Below are 23,357 nucleotides of genomic sequence, written 5' to 3' on the forward strand. Positions count from 1 at the left end.
CTGAGGGGCTCATCTTCCAGCGTCATATCGTTATGCCTATTGGAACTGTCCATAGAGTTTTCATGGCAAAGATACTGGAGTGGTTTGCCATTTCCTTCTCCAGTGGATCACCTTTTGTCAGAGCTCTCAGCTATGACCTGTCCGTCTTGGGTGGCCCTGCACGGCATAGCTCATAGCTTCACTGAACTACGCAAGCCCCCTTGCCACAACAAGGCAGCGATCCTTGAAGGGGGTTGTGAATTATAACTGAACCCAAAAGACGGAGTAGCCTTTTTAACAATGGATTGTCATATTGCATAATCTGGATGTTATGACACAGCTGACTAATTTGCTGCTCATTTATTTTCTCCTTATATCTGTTCTTTCATGATCCTTGTTCCATTGTGTGTTGTCTGAGGAAGAGCGCATGCACTCGAATGCGCACACTTTGAATAAATCTTTGTTGGTTGCCGTTGGACTCGTATTGTGTTGTATTTGTTTACAGGGTTTTACAACTTATTTGGGCCAGGAGTTGCTCTTTAGGTCTCACCTGCCTTAGCATGAAAGTAGACTGTTATCCAAACAATAACTAATTGGGTTCTTGATCAAATCAAGCCTGAACTCTTCCTAGAAGCTAAAATGATTAAACTGAAGCTCTTTTACTTTGGTCACATAATGAGAAGACGGGAATCACTGGGAAAAGCGAAAATGCTAGGAAAAGCTGAAGGCAGTAGGAAAAGAGGAAGACCCAACCCAGCCAAAGAAACAGTGGCCCCCAGTTTGCAAGATCAGCTAGGACGTTTGGGAGATCACTCACTAGTAGGGTCACCATAAGTTGAATGTGACCTAGAATCAGGGTTGAAAAGGACCTCTGTCCAACCCCTTGTACAGTGCAGGAACTCACAACTACCTCCCCACTCACAGTGACCCCAATTTCATACCCAAATGATCCCCCATCCCCCAAAAAATCTCCAGAATCCATCCTGGCCAGGAGGAAATCCATTTACCATCCCACATTGCAATTAGCAATTCCCTGAGTATGCAAGAAAAGGGCACAAAAGTCAAACACTGGCACATCCCTTCCGGCCCACCCACTCACAATCTGCCTAAGTTCATAAAATCAGCATTTCTGTCATATGACTGTCTAGCCTCTGCTAAAAACTTCCACAGAAGGAGAATTCACCACCTCCCAAGGAAGCCTGTTTCACTGAGAAACCACTCTGTCAGGAACTTTTTAGCCGAAAATTCTTTCGAATTAATTTGATACACTTAACGCACATAAGCCCTGACATTGATAGCTCAGGCTAGCCTGATCTCCCGAGATCTTGGAAGCTAAGCAGGGTCAGCTCTGGCTAGTATTTGAATGGGAGACCTCCAAGGAATACCAGGAGCGTAATACAGAACCAGGCAAGGACAAACCACCTCTGAACGTCTCATACCTTGAAAACTCTACTAGGACTGGAAGGCTCTTTCCACCAACACAACATAAATGACACACCTGAGACAACTGGAATGGCTTTCTTCCATCCCAGTCAAAAGCATTTAAAAAGAGGCAGCTCTTAAACCAGCCTTCTGCTGTTGTTCATAGGCTGTGCATGCCTCACCTTGAAGCTAGCACACATACTGCCGTTGGTTTGGTTTGCCTTCTGCTGACAACTACTAGAACGGGGGTAGTCAACCTGTGGTCCTCCAGATGTCCATGGACTACAATTCCCATGAGCCCCTGCCAGTGTTTGACTACCCCTGTACTAGAATATGCAAGCATCCTCCTCTCCAGCCTCTTTGCCTTTCCATTCCATTTTAGCTCAGCTCCACCTCTGCTGATTCATGTGTCATGGAGTACCCAGGCTGGGTCTGGGGTTCTCATCCTGTTTAACTCTCAGACAGGAGTTGAGAGTTCTCTTCAATTCCCACGCATGTTGGGCCTAATTCGAATCGGGACTCTAGTGTGTCTGAAGAATAGTCCTCAGTCTTCCCCTCATGCTACTTTCTTGACTGGAAATTGTCCCAGAGTTGTTATTTGGCCCCGTGGGAAAACTAGGGCTGTTGGAGATGACCTTTTAACTTTGAGGTCGACCCTCTTTCTGCCACTCCAAGGAGCAGTAAGAACAAAATGAGAAGAAAAACCAGTATTGCGAGATGCTCTAGGAATTTGCCATAGAGGGCTTTAGTATGGAGGTCTGAGACATTGCTAGAGCATTGCTGATGCTATAATGTCATTTCCAGGTATGAGGCTGGAACTTCTGTAATAGCATTGTGCAATACCCCGCTTTTTTCCCTTTTTCTTTTCAACCCCTCATTTCCAGGTTTTGCCAACTGAACTAGCAGCTGTAGGGGAAATCCATGTGTTCCTTGAGGGACATTTGAGTTTCTACACATCCTGGCTAATACTGTTAATAGCACACGTCTGAAGTTTTGCTTTCACCAAATCTTGCTAGGGACAGCTTGCATGTCACGAAGCATCTCGGACTAGATAGTAAGCGAATCCGATGGGTTAAGGAGAGAAGAAATTATGTCCAGAGGCACTAGGTGAATGTTCTGTCCCTTGTTACATCATACGCATCTCCTTTCCTTTCTCCTCGTGGTGCATTTGACATGTGCCCTGGGCTGTCATTGCACCACCAGGCTGAGTGTTGTTACCTCACAGGTGTCTGTGATTTATGTCAACGGTCCTTTGTAAAACTGTGGCAAATGAGAAGACACTTGGAGAACAGTGTCTGTGGGTGTGACCTGTAGCCCCAGGGCCATTTAAGGGAAGAATGTGGTCATTTCAAAAGGGGAAATATTGTTTTGGCACCTGTGAACAGGCATGTCTTTGTGGTCTCACCTGAGCCCACCATGCGTTCTGGCATTTCTACATGGACAAATTCTTTTCTAAAATGGAATGGCCACCATAGGTGGCCACTGTAACATCAAGTCCAGCCCGACTATGGCCAGAATTTCCTAACATTTGGCTTCCAACAGTATGGATATTCAAGCAGGGTTGTTGGCTTGCTGTGCTCTTTGCCCAAGGAAGGACATTTTTGAAGCTGGTAGAACTGAAAGCCAGCATGGTGCAGTGGTTAACAGTGGCAGACACTAATCTGGAGGAGCGGGTTTGAATCCCCACTCCTTCACAGGCAGCCAACTGGGTAACCTTGGGCTAGTCACTGTTCTTCTAGGCCTGTTCTAGCAGAGCAGATCTCTTACAGCTCTCTCAGCCCCACCTCCCTCACAGGGTGGCTGTTGTGGGGAGAGGAAGGTAAAGGTCTTCATAAGCTGCTTCAGGACTCCTTCAGGTAGTGACAGGTGGGTTGTAAAAAAACAGCATTTCTTCTTCCTTATTCCATTAAAAGGGATTCCAGGGACAGTTATTGGGTTGGAGAAAGTATGCTGCCACTTGATTTTTGGTTTTGGTTTTTGCTCTTGTATGTTTAAGGGGTTTTTATGGGTTTATGCTGTATTTTCTTGGTTTTATGCTGTGAGCTATTTGTCGTGAGGGGCAGTATACAAATGTAAATAGAAATAAATAAATAGATAAATGAATGATGAATGAATAAATAAATAACAACCCAAGTAGTCCGTTGTATACACCTAAGCATTAGTCTTTTATGCATCCTGCTGGCCAGGACTGGACAGGCACAGATGTCTCTCATTTCAGAATTCATATATATTGCCTCTCAAGCGATATTTTTGCCAAGCAAACATTCAAACAGCCAATTAGAAGCATCTTGTGGTCTCAGCACTGCAAAGAGGACTTTCCAGCTTCTCCCTTTCTTATCTCTGTCACCAGCGCAGCTCATCCTCGGACCCTCCTGCTTTGACCACATCCTCTTTCTCCCCACCCGCTTGCTGTGGACCTAAGCGGAAAAGAGCTTGCCTTGCTGCTCTCAGCGCATGATAATAAGAAGATAGTTATTAGCCTTTGTAGGAAAGGGCGTTAGCCTGCTGGTTATCTTTTTCCTGTTATTAGAAACAGCACTGGCATTAGCATGAGTTCTCTCAGAGCTCTCTCAGCTTCACCTACCTTGCAGGGTGTCTGTTGTGGGGAGAGGAAGGCGACTGTAAACTGCTTTGAGACTCCTTAAGATAGGTACAACCTCCCCCCCCCCAGCTCTTCTTCTGATTGTTTTATTTTGTGTGTGCATGTGCGCACACACATTCACAGTCATGCGTGGGTGTGTATGTGTGTGAAATTCCATATAATTTGCTTTTCATAAAGAAAACAGGGACAGGTTTATGTCAGCGTGGTGTAAGGGTTAAGAGCGGTGGCTTCTAATATGCCAAGCTGGTCTTGATTCCCTGCTCCTCCACATACAACCAGCTGGGTGACCTTGGGCTAGTCACAGTCCTGACAGTGCTGTTCTCACAGAGCAGTCCTGTCAGAGCTCCCTCAGCCCCCACCTACCTCACAGGGTGTCTGCTGTGGGGAGAGGAAGAGAAGGAGATTGTAAGACTCTTTCGGGCAGTGAAAAGTGGGGTATAAAAAAATCTCTTCTTTATTATCAATGCCCAAATATGTATCATTAAATTAAGCACTTCACAAACAGAAAACAGATGTATACTGAGTCCAACCATTGGTCTGTCAAGGACAATTTCATCAAGCTAGCAGTGGCTCTGCAGCATCCACAGAGCCTCAAGCAGAAACCTTTGCTGGACAGAGACTTATCCTGGGCAGAGTCTGCACTTACTTTGTTTATTCCATTGACAATCCTGTTGAATCCAGATCGCTTTGAACTCGGGTCTTCCTCTCCCCCCCCCCCTCCATTGAAACAGGAAAGTCTTCTGCACATGGTTTGGGTAGTTCAGAAGGGGGGGCAAGGCTCTTTCTTTCCTTTCTTGAAGGGGGGGAGAGGAGCCAAGCAGGGAGCCTCTTTCTTTTCTGGGGGGGGGGGGGTCGGAGAGGATTGAAGAAGGCAGAGGAGGGAGGAAAAATCCAGGACCGATAGAAGTTGAGAGAAATTAGGGGCTTCTCCTTTAAGGCAAGTTTGTCAAATGACCAGGTGTGGCCTATCAGAGGTTCTTCTACCATGGAGCTTTCTTTCCCAATCCGGATTTGAAAAATATTGAGCGTTAAAAGCACTCTAAGATATAGCACAATAAAGGTAGGGTCACTCCGGATCAATCCTTCTTGCTGCAAAATTTAAATCGCCCCAAATCCAAACGGTAATCGCATTCTGTGTAGAGCTCCATGCAGTTTACACCCTGGATGCTTGAGGTTGATCCTGCATTGGCCACGGGGGGTTGGACTCTGGGGGTAGTCAAACTGCGGCCCTCCAGAAATGCTGGCAGGGACTCCTGAGAACTGTAGTCCATGGACATCTGGAGGGCTGCAGTTTGACTACCCCTGGACTAGACGGTCTACAGGGCCCCTTCCGGGTCTAGGGTTCTGTTCTGTTTCTTTCCTGGGTCTTCCACATCGCCTACTGCCGGTCTAACTGGAGATTCCGGAGGCTGAACCTTGGACACGCTCCGTGCAAAGCAGAGGCTCTCCCACTCTGTCACCACTCCTGCAAATTCAGAGCAAAGGTCAGGTTCACTTTGTCGTAGCCTGCTCACCACTTGTAAATACCTTTTCAAAGAACTGGTTCTACCCCATTCTGGGGTGGGGTGGGGGGTTCATGATATTTCGCTTCTTGAAAAAATATTACGGAGGAAACCACATAGTAAATGCTGACAGGCGAGCATTATTTTCTACATAATGGGCCTGCGGACTTGAAAATAAAGGGGGGGGGGGGGACGACCCTATAAATAAATAAATAAACATGCTAGTCCACACTTGCAGTCTGAGTAAAAGGCTGCCGCTGAACACGAATGCAGAAGAGGTTTTTAAAAATTGCTGTGCAACGCTCATCTGTCTGGTAGAGCCAGTTCGATCTCTCTCTCCTTGCTCTCTGTCCTGTGCATAATTGAGAGGGGAATGAAGACAGGGCCATAAAAATTCTAAGCCTGCCTGAGCTTGCTGGATGATGTTGGGAAGAGTAAACTAACATACCACAGTCTCAGTGATGCAAGAAAAGAAATGTGGCTCTCAAAGCCTCTCTCTGGGTCACTGGTGGTTCATCGCGGGGACAGGGCCCAGGCCAACGCATTAGAAATATGCCACCTACGCTCAAGTGGAACGATATCAGAGGTATGCAAAGGAAGGAAGGAATGAAGAATCAGACTTGGTTGTGTGCCATTTTGAGAGCCTCGGCTGGGTCCTTTAATGCTGGGATTAAAGGTGGATATAATTCACTTCTGCACCAATAGGGATGTATGGTATTCCCCGGATTTGTACCCCACGTCCATCCCTCCCACATTTTATCACAGTAATGTCACTGGGAGATGCTCTGTTAATGTTTTCCAGACCCAAATCATCCCTGCCCTGCTGTGTCAGTGCCAAGCACTTATATGCCGCTTTTCTCTACCCGAAGAAGTCTCAATCATAGAATAATAGAGTTGGAAGGGACCTCATGGGTCATCTAGTCCAACCCCCTGCACTATGCAGGAGACTCACATCCCAGTCACTCATCTACTGTAACCTACCACCCCTTTGTCTTCAAAGAATCAGCCTCTCCGTCAGATGGCTATCTAGCCTCTGTTTAAACATTTCCAAAGATGGAGAACCCACCACCTCCTGAGGAAGCCTGTTCCACTGAGAAACCACTTTAAGTGTCAGAAACTTCTTCCAGATGTTTAGATGGAATTTCTTTTGAATCAATTTCATCCGATTCGTTCTGGTCTGTCCCTCTGGGGCAAGAGAGAACAATTCTGCTCCATCCTCTATATACTTGAAGATGGATATCAGATCCCCTCTCAGCTGTCTTCTCTCTAGACTAAACAAACCAAGCTCCCCCAAAGTGGCCTCCAATTGTCTTCCATTCCTCTTACCACAACAGACACCCTGTGAGGTAGGCGAGGCTGATATTACTGCTCGGTCAGTGGTGTGAGGAGCCCAAGGTCACCCAGCTGGCTGCATGTGGAGGAGAAGTGGGGAATCAAACTCGGCTTGCTGGAATAGAAGCCGCAGCTCTTAATCTTTGTTGTTGTTGTTATGTGCGAAGTTATGTCCGACCCATCACGACCCCATGGACAGTGATCCTCCAGGCCTTCCTGTCCTCTACCATTCCCCGGAGTCCATTTAAGTTGGCACCGACTGCTTCAGTGACTCCATCCAGCCACCTCATTCTCTGTCGTCCCCTTCTTCTTTTGCCCTCGATCCCTCCCAGCATTAGGCTCTTCTCCAGGGAGTCCTTCCTTCTCATGAGGTGGCCAAAGTATTTGAGTTTCATCTTCAGGATCTGGCCTTCTAAAGAGCAGTCAGGGCTGATCTCCTCTAGGACTGACCAGTTTGTTCGCCTTGCAGTCCAAGGGACTCGCAAGAGTCTTCTCCAGCACCAGAGTTCAAAAGCCTCAATTCTTTGACGCTCGGCCTTCCTTATGGTCCAACTTTCGCAGCCATACATTGCAACTGGGAAGACCATAGCCTTGACTAAACGCACTTTTGTTGGCAGGGTGATGTCTCTGCTTTTTAGGATGCTGTCTAGATTTGCCATAGCTTTCCTCCCCAGGAGCAAGCGTCTTTTAATTTCTTTGCTGCAGTCCCCATCTGCAGTGATCTTGGAGCCCAGGAAAATAAAATCTGTCACTATCTCCATTTCTTCCCCATCTATTTGCCAGGAATTGAGAGGGCCGGATGCCATGATCTTTGTTTTCTTGATGTTGAGTTTCAAGCCAACTTTTGCACTCTCCTCCTTCACCCGCATCAACAGGCTCTTTAGTTCCTTAATCTACACTATACCAAGCTTGAGTCCAATTGCACCTTTAAGGCCAACAAAGTTTTATTCAAGATTCGTGTGCAGGCACATCTCTTCAGACAATGAAGAAGACTGTATGCTCATGCACTCACCTTAACTCACACCTTAAAGGCCCAAACTTTGCTGTGCTTCTTCAGACCTACCTGGCTACCCATATGAAACAAGTATCAGAATAATTACATTAGTCCATCAAGGTCAATGCTGTCTTCTCACATTCACTGCAGTCCTCCAGAGCCTCAGAAAGAGGTCTTCCATACCATCAGCTTCTGGCTCACTTTAACTGGAGGTGCAAAGGATTTTTCGATGGTCCACAGGGCCTGCAAGACGGAGCGCTTCTGCCAAGCCTCTGGATGAGGCCAGTGCAGAGAGAAGATCACTTGAGGTCCTCTCTATCTTAAGAAGTCAATATGACCACCTTTGAATATCGTGGTGGTGATTAGTTATGGTACCGTCTCACTGGCCCCCGCTGATAGTTGCGTTTGATGGGGAGGGTTGATGTCATTACCGCCATTTTGTAATTTTTTGTTTTGCATGAATGTTTTTAATAGGGTTTTATTGGGGGGTTTATTGTGTATGGGATTGACTTTGTAACCTGCCATGAGCCAGCCTGCTGGGAATGCTGGGAAATAAATTGGTTTTATATCCTGCTTTGCACCATCCGAAGGAAGCAGCCTACAATCACCTTTCTTTCCCCGCAACAAACACCCTGTGAGGTGGGCGGGGCTGAGAGAACTGACAGAACTGCCCCCAAGAGAATAGCTGTAACAGAACTGTGACTAGTCCAAGGTCACTCAGCTGGCTGCATGAGGAGGGCCAGGGAATCAAACCCTATTCTCCAGATAAGAGGTGACCACTCTTAACCACTACACCACCTGGCTGTCCACATTGATTATACATATTTTATGTACATTCTCTCTCTCTCTTTTTTGTTTCCATCGGTTTGGCTGTGGGCTTTTGCAAGAACTTGGCTATGGCGTGACCTCGAAGTCAAAGGAATTTTTGGAAATTGTGCAAAAAAGATGAGCTTCCTCTTTGCATAAACACCAGCTTGTCAATCAGTCAGCAGAAAATCTGTTCTGGTTAACAATTCTCTTGCAAAACCATGAAAGAGCTGGGCCTCTTAAGTGTGTCCATCCAAACTGGGATTATTTCTTGAAATAAAGCCAAAGTTTTACTGAGCTTCCTGTGTGGGGTAATACCACAAGGGAGGTCCAGACGACAGGATGTGATAGTAGCATTGCCAGCCTCCAGCTAGTGGCTAGAGATCTCCCGCTATTATACTTGATCTCCAGGCAACAGAGATCAATTCCCCTGGAGAAATTGACTGCTTTGTAAGGTGGACTGTATAGCATTATACTCTATTGAAGCTCCTCCACAAACCCCACCCCCTGTAGGCTCCACCTCCACCTGTAGGCTCCACCACCAAAATCTCCAAGTATTTTCCAGCCTGGAGGTGGCAGCCCTGTGTGATACTGATGTGATATTTCCAGGCTCAGTCATTCTGCAGCCCAATCCTGTGGGTGTTTACTTAGGCATACGTACTACTGAATTCAGTGTGGCTGAGTCCTATGTGCAAAGGACCAAGCCCGTTTCCGCACTGGGAACTTTGCTGCCCTGGCTCCCATGTGGGAGCACAAATCTGGGGCGGACAATGTGTTCCAGGACAAATGCTCCCCTGCACGGTTGCAGGAAGCTATGGAGCAACCTGCCTTGGCACAAACTCCAGCCTGCAGCCTGGCGCAAAGTCTCCAGTGCAGGAGGACAAATATTTGTACAAGCCCATTTGCCATGGAACCAGATCACGTCACATGCAGTCTTGAATGCTCCATCTCCTCCACAGGGAAGATAAAAGCCAGAGCAGCCCTGACTCCAATTTCTGAGTTATAAAAAGACCAAACACACCCAAGTGAGGAATTTATATAAACTGATTTATCAGGGTAGAAAGAATTACTGACTGTCGGGAAGAACTGCTGACTGCTTGATCTGATGAATGCTCTTCGATATGACGTGCAAAATGTGACAAGCTCTAGAAAGGGAATGCAAAGCCAAAGAAGACCCAAGAGGAAGATTTCCATCAGGGTTGTGCAGATATATTTGCAAAATGCAGTTTGGGGACTAAGAATTATGGATAACCCTGATAGTGTACGGAAGTACAACCTGATATTGTGTTACCCTTGAAGCAGAGGGTGAAATGATGGTCACTGAAGTTGAATGCTGAAGTGTACTCTATCTTTGAAAGGGAAAACAGGTTGACAAATATTGCTAGATTTAGAATAGAGAGGCGGATGCTTTCAGGCATTAAAATGTGCATGGAGGAATCCCTGGTGACCCACAAGCTCACCTAACAAACCAGGTACCCTACCTAATTCCTGATCCCTGTTCTATCACCTTCAGTGCCTTTGGGATGGCCTCACCCTTTGTGACTGTCTATTAGATTGGGCCCCAAACTGGGTTGTAAAATCCTTTAATGCAGTGGTCCCCAACCCCCAGTCCGAGGACCGGTACCGGTCCGTGGATCAGTCGGTAGCAGGCCGCGGCTCCTCCTCATCTTCCTCCTGGCTGCTGCCTCGGGGGCTGCCCTGCCACTCTGCTGCTGGCTCACCTTTGGTGCTCTCCATCGGCTGGCATTGCTGGGGCTTCATCTCGGTGTGGCACTGCACAGCTGCTGCTGGCAGTGCCCCCCAGTGGGCACCAGTGGGAAGTCAAGGGTGCCAGCGGGAAAGCAAGTGGAGCAGGGGCTCAGGTGGCGACATCCCTCAGCAAAAGACTACCCCCCCCCCCCGGGGCCTCAGTAAAATTGTCAAGCGTTGACCGGTCCCCAGTGATAAAAAGGTTGGGGACCACTACTTTAACGTATGAAGGCATTACCTGGAGAAGGGGAGTTTGTGGAGGAGAAGGATGTCACTGTAGAACCTCTGAGGCTTCTTGATTTATGGTACACCACAGAATCCACCCTTAAAAGGTGGCATTTCCTATAGGGGGACTGATCTCTCTCTAGTCTGGTACTCTGTGGTAATTTAGGGGATCTGAACCGGTTCAAGTTCATGTCAAATTTTGGCTCGTAAACCTGTTTGTGCCCATTCCTAAGGACAACGACAGAGAAAGTGCATCAGAGCCACTTGGTCCCTTTTGTACAATATAAGCGAGGGTTTCTACAGGGATAGTTGTGAACTACGCATCCTCATTCTCATTGAAATATGGGAATTCCCCTTAAAAATTTTACTTTCATTGAGCAAACTGAAGCTACATTTCCTTGACCACATCTCCCCCATAAAATGCACATGCTCTTTACTTAGGCAACCATCAATTAACATTTTACATTATATTATTAACAGAACATGTGTCCAGAACTGTTAACAGAACTGAGTCCAAAACAGGGGTAGTCAAACTGCGGCCCTCCAGATGTCCATGGACTACAATTCCCAGGAGCCCCTGCCAGCGAATGCTGGCAGGGGGCTTCTGGGAATTGAAGTCCATGGACATCTGGAGGGCCGCAGTTTGACTACCCCTGGTCCAAAACCATATGAAACAGAAACACCAACAAAGCCTGCAAATTATACAGAGCAGAGAAGCTTTAGACACAAATACAAAAATGACTATAGAGAAAAACAATATAGGACCCATTCACTGATCTCCCGAAGTGTGTCTCATCCTGAAGGTTTTTCTCCCCTTTGGGACTGGAAAGAATTTGTTATTTCACTTGCTAACAACAAGTAACATCTGGCCGTCAGTAGAGTGCCAGTCAGCTGAGGACAAAACCGCTGTTTGTCATTTACTGGCAGGCACATTCCCTTTCTGTATACAAAGGAGGTATTTCCTAATGCTTCTCGCCCATATTGGACTGGCTGATGACAACCAGCTATTTCTGTTGATGGATGGTTATCTGTCCACATCCCCAGACTCTCTGGCTAAATGTCTGGAGGCCATGGTGGGCTGGTGCAGACAGAGTCAGCTGAAGTTAAATCCAGCTAAGATGGGCATCTGGCTTGACTGGTGGGCCAGAGGGAGTGTCCAACTGACATTTTTGACCACAGTCAAGAGTTTGGGTGCAATCCAGGATGCCTCCCTATCCATAGAGGCCCAGGTCATGAATGCCATCCACTTGGCATTTCTCCATCTTCGCCAAGCACCTTGCAGCTAACTCCATACCTTTGACACATGACCTACCCACTGTGGTTCATGCAATGGCCACTTCCTGGCTAAACAGCTGTAACATGCTTATGCAGGGCTACTCTTGAAACGTCTCCAGAAATCCCTACAGGTTCAGAATGTGGCAGCTCGGACCCTTACTGGGACCCAATGGAGATCACATACACCAATGCTCTCCCAGCTGCACTGTCTCCAGTTTGGAAACCAGATTAAGTTTGAATTTTTGACTCTCACCTTCAAACCCTAGTCTGGGATCCTTGTATCTTCAGGACCGCCTCTTCTGTTCCATTCCCCCAAAGAACCATATGGTTGAGTGATCAGAATTTGCTCAGCGTCCCCACCCTTAAAGATGTGACACTGGCCTCAACTAGGGCTTTTTTGGCCCTGGCCCTGACATGGTGGAATACTATACCTCAGTGGTCCCCAACCTTTTTATCACCGGGGACTGGTCAATGCTTGACAATTTTACTGAGGTCCGGGGGGGGGGGGGTACTCTTTTGCCAAGAGACGTTGCCATCGCTGCCTGAGCCCCTGCTCCACTTGCTTTCCCACTTGCTCCCCTGACTTCCCACCACCCGGGGGGGGGGGCACAGCCAGCAGCAGCTGTGCAGTGCCATGCCGAGGGGGAGCCCCAGCCATGGCGGCCGCTAGAGAGCACCAAAGGTGAGCTGGTGGCAGAGTGGAAGGGCAGTCCCTGAGGCAGCAGCCGGGGAGAAGGATGAAGAGGAGCTGCGGCCCGGTACCGACTGATCCACGGACTGGTCCAAGCCCCCGGACTGGGGGTTGGGGACCGCTTCTCTATCTAATGAAATTAGGGCCCTTTGGGATTTAAAAACAGTTCCACAGTGTCTGTAGGACTGAGCTGTTCTGGCAGTCCTACAGTCAAGGCCAGGAAAATAGCATCTAGAATACTGGATTCTTTACTTGAGAATCCATCCACCCCCTCCACCTCACTAAACCCCTCAACATCAGGTAACCCACCTCTGTAAAGGTATATGGAAATACAAGAGGTGGTTTTAAAATGGACATTTTATCATATCCATATTAACGGATTGTTTTATATTTGCTGTTAGCCGCCCTGAGCCAGACAAGCAAGGACGCCATACAAGAATAAAAATTATTATTCGCTCACTGGGCACAACACGACCCGCTTAAAAACTGCAGTCTATGAGCAAGAGCCTGTGTGCGTCAGGGTCTTTTTAAATTCTCAGGAACTGTGTGTTTTGAGGGAGGTTTTTAGTTCAAGACATGGTCCCCACTGGAGAAAACAAAACATTCTCTCTTCTTTCATTCCACATCTCATGGACACAGCAGCTCCCGTGCGACTTGAAATCAAACAAGCCGGCGTGCTACTCTTCGATAATTGAAATCCCAAGTTCAGGTAAGGTTCAAATACTGTATCATCACCAGGCAGGAAATGACTATGGCCCCTGCAGGATTTTGGTCCAATGTAGCCCTGCCGTCCTGTGTGAGAATTTGCTGACTCATCCCTGTGAGTTATAATCACCTAGGCAATCAGCTGTTGCCAGCCTCCCCAGACACTGAAAACAGAAGCTATAAACATTACGGTCATTAATTGGGTTAGCCGGGCTGCATGCTCACGAGGGTTACGTGTACATATAAGTGAGAGGAAGAGCTAGAAATGGATTGATGGCAGAAAAAGGGGATGGAATGAACATCTTGATAACAGAAAGAACATAACATCGGGATGACTGTGTGTTAATATGGTAGCCCATCCAGACTGGGGTCAAGCAACTGTACATGGAAAGACTTCACCAGTGATGAGGGATGCCAGCCTCTATATGGGACCTGGGGAGCCCCTGGTATTATGACTATGGAGATAAGTTCCACTGGACAAAAAATGATACTTTTAAGAGTGGACTCTATGGCAGGGGTAGTCAACCTGTGGTCCTCCAGTTGTTCGTGGACTACAATTACCATGAGCCCCTGCCAGTGTTTGCTGGCAGGGGCTCATGGGAATAGTAGTCCATGAACATCTGGAGGTCCACAGGTTGACTACCCCTGCTCTATGGTATTGTGACCCACTAAGATCCCTGTCCTCTCTAGACTCTATTCCCAAATCTCCAGTAGTTTCCTACCCAAGCCCACTGTACCCTGCTGGTGGTCACGCGGGCCTGGTTAACCCTACCAGTGAGACTTGGCAGCTTCCAATCTGATGAGCCAGATTTGATCCCCCACTCCTCTTCCACATGCAGCCAGATAGGTAACCTTGGACTCTTCACAGCCCTGATAGTGCTTTTCTGATCAGGCAGTCTTGTCAGAAGGTCTCTTAGCCTCATCTATCTCACAGCCTCACCTATCTCTATTGTTGGGAGAGGAAGGGAAGGTAATTGTAAGCCACTTTGAGACTCCTTTGGACAGGGAAAAGTGGGGTGTAAAATCCAACTCTTCTCCTTCAACTATCCCCTCCTGATAACCCAATGACCATTTCTGTTATCACAAAGAACAGTAGAAAAAAATTCCCAAGATACAAGCATTGCTAGCAGTTATTAGATCAAGATGGGTGTTAGCCAGCCCCTGCACAGCCTCGGGTTGCTCCTGACATCATGTGGAAATAGCACTAAAACCCACCAGCAACTAGAGGCTGTCCAGGGGCAGATTCCTCATGCAGAATCAGTCTCAGTATTTCAGTAGGCATTTCCCCTGGGAGGCCAGCCAGTTAGATGTTATTAGGTGTTGTATTTCTGGCCCCCACCATAGGCCTGGTGGAATAGTTTTATCTTACAAGCCCTGCAGAACTGATTGAGGCCATTCAGGGCCCTGATCTCAAGTGGCAGAACATTGTACCCTTCCCATCTCTTGATTGGCTTGTTAAGGTTTTTCTGGTTCTTGAGAGAATTTGGCTTTCTTCCTTTCTCCTAGCTAGACTAGATCATCCTCTCTCTCTCTCTCTGCTCTTTTCTTTAAAGTTTGTCCTATTCTTTAATAAACCAATTTATTCTGACACAGCTTGTGTTCACCTTTACTGCATATTTTTAATGCATTCTGCTTCATTTACTGTGTCATTGTAAAAATTTGTATATTGTAACTTGGCTAAATGGCCCCCAGCGGATAAACTTCTTTTATGCCCTATGTTGCCTAGAAATCAATATACTGAGACGGAGCATCTCAATAGAGTTTTATTTTTGTATTGTTGTATTGTTGTATTGTTATGTCCACTGTAAACATTTTATTACTGTCGATGGAACGGATGTTGTACACCACCCCAAGCCTGGATGCAGAGAGGGGCTGCAAATAATTGAATAAGTACTGTATTGCACCCCCACCCTGGGTTCTGGTCTTCATAACTAAAGATGGAAATTTTTAGAATGGTTAAACTGTGGTTTTAATTGCATTGTTGGACATATGCTGTTTACCACTCTGAGTCTGCTTGAGCAGAGAGGGCAGTTTATAAAGCCATATGTATGTATGCATGTATTTATGTATGTATGTAGGTAGGTAGGTAGGTATAGGTATAGGTATAGGTATAGGTATAGGTATAGGTATAGGTATAGGTATAGGTATAGGTATAGGTATAGGTATAGGTATAGGTATAGGTATAGGTATAGGTATCCCCAGTGCAAGCACCAGGTCATGTCTGACCCTTGGGGTGATGCCCTCTAGTGTTTTCATGGCAGACTCAATACGGGGTGGTTTGCCAGTGCCTTCCCCAGTCATTACCGTTTTACCCCCCAGCAAGCTGGGTACTCATTTTACCAACCTCAGAAGGATGGAAGGCTGAGTCAACCTTGAGCCATACACACACACACACTGCCCACACCAAGTCCCTTGGGAGGCAGCTCAGACTTTCTGACACGGGAGTCCTAAGGCAAGTTGCACACTTCTAAGTCCAATGACATCCATGTGCTTATGAATTTAACCCTGTTTAGGATGATACTGTTATAGGCATGCCATATGAAGTGAAGACCTGGCTGATGTATAGATCTATAGCCTTTCGTTTGGCTCTTTATTATGTTACTAACAAAGAAGGAAACTAGCTTGACTTCGGATAATCCTTTTCCATTCTGTTTTACTCCTGGGTGCTTACAAAGTAATGACATTATTTGCTCTAATGCAATATGCTCTCACCAGCTGGCTTTCCTGAGGGCTTCTAGTTCAATCTATTGCTTTTCTGATTACATTGTCCTTACAGTTGCATAAGAAGGACCTGTTTCTCCAGGTCTGAGACTGGGCATAACTTTGGGATCACTGTTTTCTGCCCAAACTGGACAGACGCTGACTTTGACTGATCAAATCTCATAAAAGGGGGAAACTGAATTCTGCAGTCAACACTAAAAAAAAGTAAAATGAAAAGGGTGTGGGGGTAAATCCTAAAATAGCTTAATGCCCAAAATTTGAAAAGGGAACAATAGCCAACTAGCTTGAAACAAATATGCAAAATGATCAAAACAAAATAAAATCAATTTAAGAAGGTCCAAAAATAAAACTACAAGTCATCCAAATCCAAAATGTTATAAATATGTATAAAATAATCATTAAAAGCATAGACTTCAAAGGCTGAGATAATTTTCAACAACATATTCTTCATCACTGGTCAACTGAATAATGGTTGTAGCAGTAGAACAATATAAATTTTAACTGGATAATTTTATAATTTTTCTTTCTCATCTAGCCTTTGCTCCTCTGTCAGGTGATTGATTCCCCGTGTAGTTCTATGCCCATAATTATCACTTAGGAAAAGAAATTATATTTTATATAACAACTATAATGAAATTATATTTTTCAGGAACACGTTAATACATAAGAATGTGATGAAACATTTGTCTTTAAGAGACACTTTTTTCCCTGGCAAAATTCAAGAGTGCCATAGCTAAAGGGCTTCTAGAAGCCCAGACCGGGATCACATCAATGCACATCATTAATAGACATCTCCATGGAAAAGCAGCCAGAACAAATGTAGTGTTAATCTGCCTGATATATTATCCTGATATTCTTTGGGTAAAATAAAACAGAAGTCCGATGCCACTTTAAAGCCTAACAAAATTTATTAATCTCTCTTTCTTTTTCTCTCTCTCTCTGCTACAAGAGATGTACCATGGATGCCACTTTGCAACTATTTTGGTATCTGTCATCTTCCTTTTTTTAAAAAGAAATTATAAATGATCTGAAAGTACCTCTGTTGTATGTGCAGCAAAGAAGCCTCTGTGATTTCAGGAATTATTCAGCAAATGTGCTCACTGTTCATTTCAATTATCCTCTAGGATAATTATCATGAAGCCTGAGCTGATTGCCCCGCAGTATTATGATATCATCACATGAGCAGAATGAACCTTGGTTTGGTAGGATTATCTACCCATCTAAGGCTAGCCTGATATTGTCAGATTTTAGAAGCTAAGTAGAGCCAGTCTTGGAGCTATTATGCACGTATAGGTTTTCAACCAAGTTAGTATGCTGGCCCTTTTAAATCATCATTTAAAAATAAACTGTTGCATTTATGCATGTGCTCTGATACTGCATTGGTTTTTTTCTGCATACAATTATGCATTTGAAATATAATAGCAAATCCTTAAGTGGGGGAACTTCCTCTGTTGTGCTAGATGCTCATTGGCAGGCAATGATCAGCTGCAATGTAACCTGACTGCCACTCTGGCACATGCTGCTGGCAGGGTCTCATAGGAACTGTAGTTCATGGACATGGGGGCATAAAGCCTTTTGAAAACATTACAACTTTTCCCCCTCAGAGGTATACTGTTTTGGATTGAAATGCCACCGAGGGAATGAAAGAATTAATTTCTACTGGTATAATGTTGACATAGCAGAGGTGGAAGGATCTGCTCTGAAGATCCTCAAGTTCACATTGCTGGATGAGGGACTAGGGGATGTCCATTCACCCATGGGTATATGGTGGCACAGAGGAGGAGATCAAAACCATGCTAATGTTTATGCATGGGAAACAGGCATTTTTGGCACCTACAATAAAATAAAAGTTGTAGTAAACTTAGTTTCAAATGCTGCTCAGAAACCATGAGGAAAAGGCTCACTCACCAATATGAGGGGGGTAGGACAATGCAGAATCAAAACTACTGTGGTGGCTTTTCCGTGGCAAAACCAGTATCACATGCAGAATAAAAAAAGATGTCTTGTTTTGCAAACTTTTTGTGAAGTATCCTGCTGTGCATAATGTCCCTAGGTCAGTTTCTGGATGAGAGACCACCGAGGAATACCAGGGTTGCTATGCAGAGATAGGCAATGGGCAGCCACCCCTGAATGTCTTTGACCTTTAAATTTATTTGTCACCATAAATTTGCTATGACGTAAAAAAATTACAATCATTGAACTTCACTTGGTCTCACTGTCATTAGCCTTTGTGGGAGGTCATCTTCTAGTGAAATTCGGGTGAGCCCACTGAAGTCAATAGGGTTAGAAAGATTTCATTCTGTTTAGGATTGCACTGATAATTTCATGTTGCAAATCAAAGTCTAGTAAACCAAACTCTAGCATCTTTCCTTTGAAAAAAGGCTGAAGAGTCTAGGAGCTTTCAGTTTAGAAAAAAAGACATCTAAGGGGAGGGGGACATGGCAAAAGTTTATAAAATTATGCATGGAGTAGCCTGGGCAGAGAGATTTTTTTCTCCCTCTCTCAAAATACTCAGACTTAAGGGTATCCAATGAAATTAGTATACAGTAGATTCAGGTCAGAAAAAAAGGAATACTTCTTTACTCAATGAGTGATTAAAATGGAGAATTTGCTGCCTGATGAAGTGGTGATGGCCCAAGCACAGGGGGTCTTAGAAGAGGACTGGACATTCACATAGGAGAAGTCTAACTGTGTTAGTAGCCATGGTGATTAAAGGAAACCACCAACTTTGGGAAGGCCTCAGCCTTTATGCCTTGTTGTTGGCCCTCTAGAGCAGGGGTAGTTAAACTGCGGCCCTCCAGATGTCCATGAGCTACAATTCCCAGGAGCCCCTGCCAGCGAATGCTGGCAGGGGCTCCTGGGAATTGTAGTCCATGGACATCTGGAGGGCCGCAGTTTGACTACCCCTGCTCTAGAGGAACTGGTTGGTGTATGTGTGAGACAAGATGCTGGACTAGATGGACCATTGGTTGGATCCAGCAGGGCTCTTCTTATGTTCTTATGTTGTTAGCATCAAATTAGGTATTGAACATTTGGGATTTTGTTAATTATTAGTAAGCACGGCCCTTTTTATTTAAAGATAATTTATTATATTTGAATAACATTGATTTTTTTTTGTAGCTAAAGTCTTTGCTGCTGAAGATAAAAAAAAGGAAAATCTGTGTGCCAGAGGACAAATTGATTTTTAAAAAAGGTTCTCAAGGGTGATTAGTTTCAAAAACTTGATTGTAGTTATCTTGCAAAATTAAACAGGGAAAGAACAGAACTTGCCGTACCAATATGTTGCCAAATGCCTGCAAAAGGGAGAGGGCAAATTTTCTTAGATGGGCAGGAAAGACTTGATGGAAGTCTGTAATTTGTTAGAAACAGCCGATTTTGTAGATAGGCTGCGTGCAAAGAGTATCTTTGTGCAAGGCTCTGCCAGATGTATTAGGACACAAAGCAAATAAATAAGACATACTCTACGTTGGATTCTGCAGAAATGAAAAGCCAGCAGGATTCTTGGGTTGTGAAAAACCTAGGAGCAGGAGATTTCACTCAAAGGTGATCACTGGCCACAGCAGGGCATCAGGACCCAGCAGGCTTCATGGCCACACTTTCAGTTTTTAACAAATCTTAGGTCCTGTGCTGTGAATACAGCAGGGTGAGAATAAAGTGGGAGATACCTGTGGTTGCAGAATGGGCTATACCACTTCAGAGAATCAAATTTTGTAATGCTACCACTGTATAAAGTATTTTTTTAAATCTTGAAAATAGAAATCTAGCTCAGCAGAGAATAGGCTCATGTGATCTGTCACGTAGATTGAAGACAAAGGATTACCAGGTCTGACCATCTACCCACCATCCTGAGTTAGAAACCAAGGATGGGCACAAATTGATTCATGAGACATAATTGATCACAAATTTGGCCTGTGGGGAGGCACCTCCCTTAGAACATCTCCCACACTTTTGTCCAGTTTGGGGGTACAGGCCATTTAAACCTAGCAGTTTAGCAGGGCGGTCCATCTATCAGCAGTTATGTTTAAATGGCTGGCAGCCATTTCAGTGGTCCATTTCAATTTTTCCCACTTCTAAGTGGGGAGAAGTGAAACAGACTGGCCCAAACCAGTTGGTTTGTATTGGGTCTTTTGGTTTGGCTCATTTTGGGGGGTTTGGTTTGGTAATGCCCAGAATTCCCAACTAATCTGGAATTAGTGCCACAAAGCAGAACCACTCTTCTTTCATGCAGAGCACATGGTGAAATAGCCTAGTTCCATGGTGTCAAGGTATATGGCTTCCCATTTGGCATGCTGGGGGACTACTCACTTCTTTAAAAAGGAGGTGATTGGTTCAGTGCAGTGAAGGGAAGGCAGGCCTTTGGGGGATGATTGTCACAAGTGTTCTGAGGGCTGTGTTATCTGGCAGTTTTGCACAATAGGCAGCAGGTGCATAGATAAGATACTACCTGTCATATTAGCTGGGAGACTGGACTGAGGGGATGTGTTAGGGAAGGGTTGTAGCTAGCCCTCATGAGGTTGATAGGGTTAAAACAAAGCAGAAAAGCCTTTAGTTTAGAGAAATTATAAGAAAACCAGGGGAAACTTATGCCCAGCTAGTCATTTATAGAGAGCCATGAATAGATGGGTTGAGAGGAATAAAGGAACAACATTTGAAGAGCTAAACAGCTAATAGGCTTAGAACAATTCTACAGGCAAGTTCCCTCACAATTTAGATGGTTCCTGAGGGTTAAAAACTAAAAATAGTGAATGAAGCCACCACTTTATTAGACGAGATGGAGGGGGGGGTCTTTTTTCCCCCACCTCCCATCAAGAAAAATAAAGATTGGGGCACCTCAGGAAAAATCAAGCCATCTAATTCCAACCCTGCGAAGTGGAATGTTTCCGCACAAAGTAGGCAGGGAGGGATAGTGTGTTCTGTCAGCAAGAGGGACAGATTCATGCATTCAGCATTACTCAAGAACGTGGAAACAAAACCCCAACAAATCACATTCACTACACACAAAAAAAACCCCACATTCATGTTGATACAATCAAACATAACCCTGTACCAATCATAGCCCAGAACCCCCCCCCCCCTCACACACACACACACACACACGGGGCAACCCATGGAAGAGAATCCATGTCTCTTGCTTTGGCAAGGTTACCATCCTCCCAACACTTCTGCATGCTCAATCACAGTATCCCATCACAACTACACAGCACCCACACCAAACGCTACCTAGAGCATGTTCTATTTCATACTCAGCAGCCTTTAATGCTTGTTAGCCAGTGTTTCAACATTCATGGCACGCAAAGGAAAGCAAACTTTGCTGATGAAAATGGATCCAGCTGAAATGCTTCCAGGTACACTGAAGCACATGGGTGCGTGGATACACTTGAGCCCCATCCTCACCATCTTCACCAGGCTGTACTCTGCCCTTGCATCCTGCCTATTGCCACTAGCTACAGCTATATTTTGAGTCACTGGGACAGTGTGAGTCACTAGTAGAGTTCCGGGACTTTCATCTTACCGGACGATGCCTTTACCATTTGTCTGTCTGAGTATTTTTAAAAACGCGTCATGGTCATCTCCCAGACAAAAAGCTGAGACGACCGAAGTGACAAGCAATATGTTACTTTTAAAACTGTTTTGGCAATATAAGAAGTAGCACCTTTTGGGGCCAGTCCTTTTGTATAGGGGACAGCAGCAATAAAAATGTGATGACATAAATTTGAAGAGGCCCGTTGCCATTCTGGTTGGGTATATATTGCCTTCTGCCTCTGCAGAGTAGCACAGGAAATTGTCTGTTTGGATGTTACATGACTTGTACTACACCCACATATCTACTATTTTGTACTCTCCATTGCATAATACTTATCCTCAGGCTTGCTTCATCATTCATTAAAAGATGCCCCATCATCTCTCAAACACAGATGGTATGGTGAGAATGAAAAAAAAGCAGGAAAATGTTCTAAAATAAACAGTGCAGATAAATTAGGGGAAGGCAGCCTGCATATGATCCCAGGTTCAGTCTCACAATATCCAGCTAGATGCATCTCCAGATGGCTACAGATCTTCTGGGATTACAGCTGAAGAGATTAGTTCACCTGGAGAAATTACCACATTGGAAGGAGGACACATCTCCAGATGCATCTCCAGAGCCACCTTGGTGTAGTGGTTAGGAGTGCGAACTTCTAATCTGGCAAGCTGGGTTTGATTCTGCACTCCCCCACATGCAGCCAGCTGGGTGACCTTGGTGACCTTGCCACAGCCCTGATAAAGCTGTTCTGATGGAGCAGTGATATCAGGGCTCTCTCAGCCTCACCCACCTCACAGGTGTCTGTTGTGGGGAGAGGGAAGGGAAGGCGACTGTAATCCACCTTGAGACTCCTTTGGGTGGGGAAAAGTGGCATATAAGAACCAACTCTTCTTCAGTAAAAAGTTGGAAAATGACTTCTTCTAGAGACTTGGGAGCAATCTGTCTTGGCAATGCAAGGTTAAATAGGCTGGGACTTTAACTCAATATAGGCTCCCTTTAATTTCCTTAGCCTCAGGCCAGCAACTAAGTGGAGAACCCAACTCATACACACTTACAAATAGTCAAGTCTCTTCCATTCTTTCTTGTGCTTGAGAATAATCCTTGCCAACTAGGATTACCAGATCTGAATTGAGGACTACCTAGGTATTTGGGGAGTGGAGCAGGAGGATGGCAGGGTTTGGTTAGAGGAGGAGCTTCAAAAGGGAATGATGCCATAGAGCAGGGGTAGTCAACCTGTGGTCCTCCAGATGTCCATGGACTACAATTCCCATGAGGGAATTGTAGTCCATGGACATCTGGAGAACCACAGGTTGACTACCTCTGCCATAGAGTCCTCCTTCCAATGTGGTCATTTCTCCAGGTGAACTAATCTCTTCAACTGTAATCCCAGAAGATCTGTAGCCATCCCCTGGAGGGGGCCACATCTTGCAAATCACCGCAGCTTCCAGCTGCAGTGACTTCCTCCTAAAATTACCTCCTCCATGCCCTTTTTGTTCTAAGAAAAGTATAGAGTTTTTAAAACCTCGAGACAGTGGTTCCCGGGAACACATTGCTGGCAATATCTCTGACTAAGGCAGCTGGAGACTTTTTAGCTGGAGTTGCTCCTTCAAAGAGCGCACCATGTCAATGGGCAGCAATCTTTTTGTCCTGAACCTTTCTCTCTTTCGATAAGCACATTGAAGTGCTTCCATATTTGTGTTGGTTTTTCTGTTTCCTTTGGGTACAACATGTCTTGACTCAGAACAGCTTTTCCTTGCCTTTAATGACTCCCATTTAACTACCGCTGGTATTCAAGGAAAACATGACAGAATTAGCTCCAGATAAATAATTGC

The 23,357-nt window shown here is 45.3% G+C and overlaps 1 long non-coding RNA gene across 2 annotated transcripts in view; it reads left to right on the plus strand.

Moving 5' to 3' along the window:
* LOC143841735 (uncharacterized) overlaps positions 1–23,357 on the plus strand; it is a 128,232-nt gene that overhangs the window by 72,166 nt on the left and 32,709 nt on the right. The window contains exon 3 of one of the 2 annotated variants that reach the window (XR_013232768.1): positions 13,221–13,287. This is a non-coding gene — a long non-coding RNA (uncharacterized LOC143841735). Of the gene's footprint in view, positions 1–13,217; positions 13,288–23,357 lie in introns of both variants that reach the window. The other variant, XR_013232769.1, reaches the window with a different exon arrangement.

The sequence above is a fragment of the Paroedura picta genome, chromosome 7 (assembly GCF_049243985.1).
Source record: "Paroedura picta isolate Pp20150507F chromosome 7, Ppicta_v3.0, whole genome shotgun sequence".
NCBI classification, from domain to species: Eukaryota; Metazoa; Chordata; class Lepidosauria; order Squamata; family Gekkonidae; genus Paroedura; species Paroedura picta.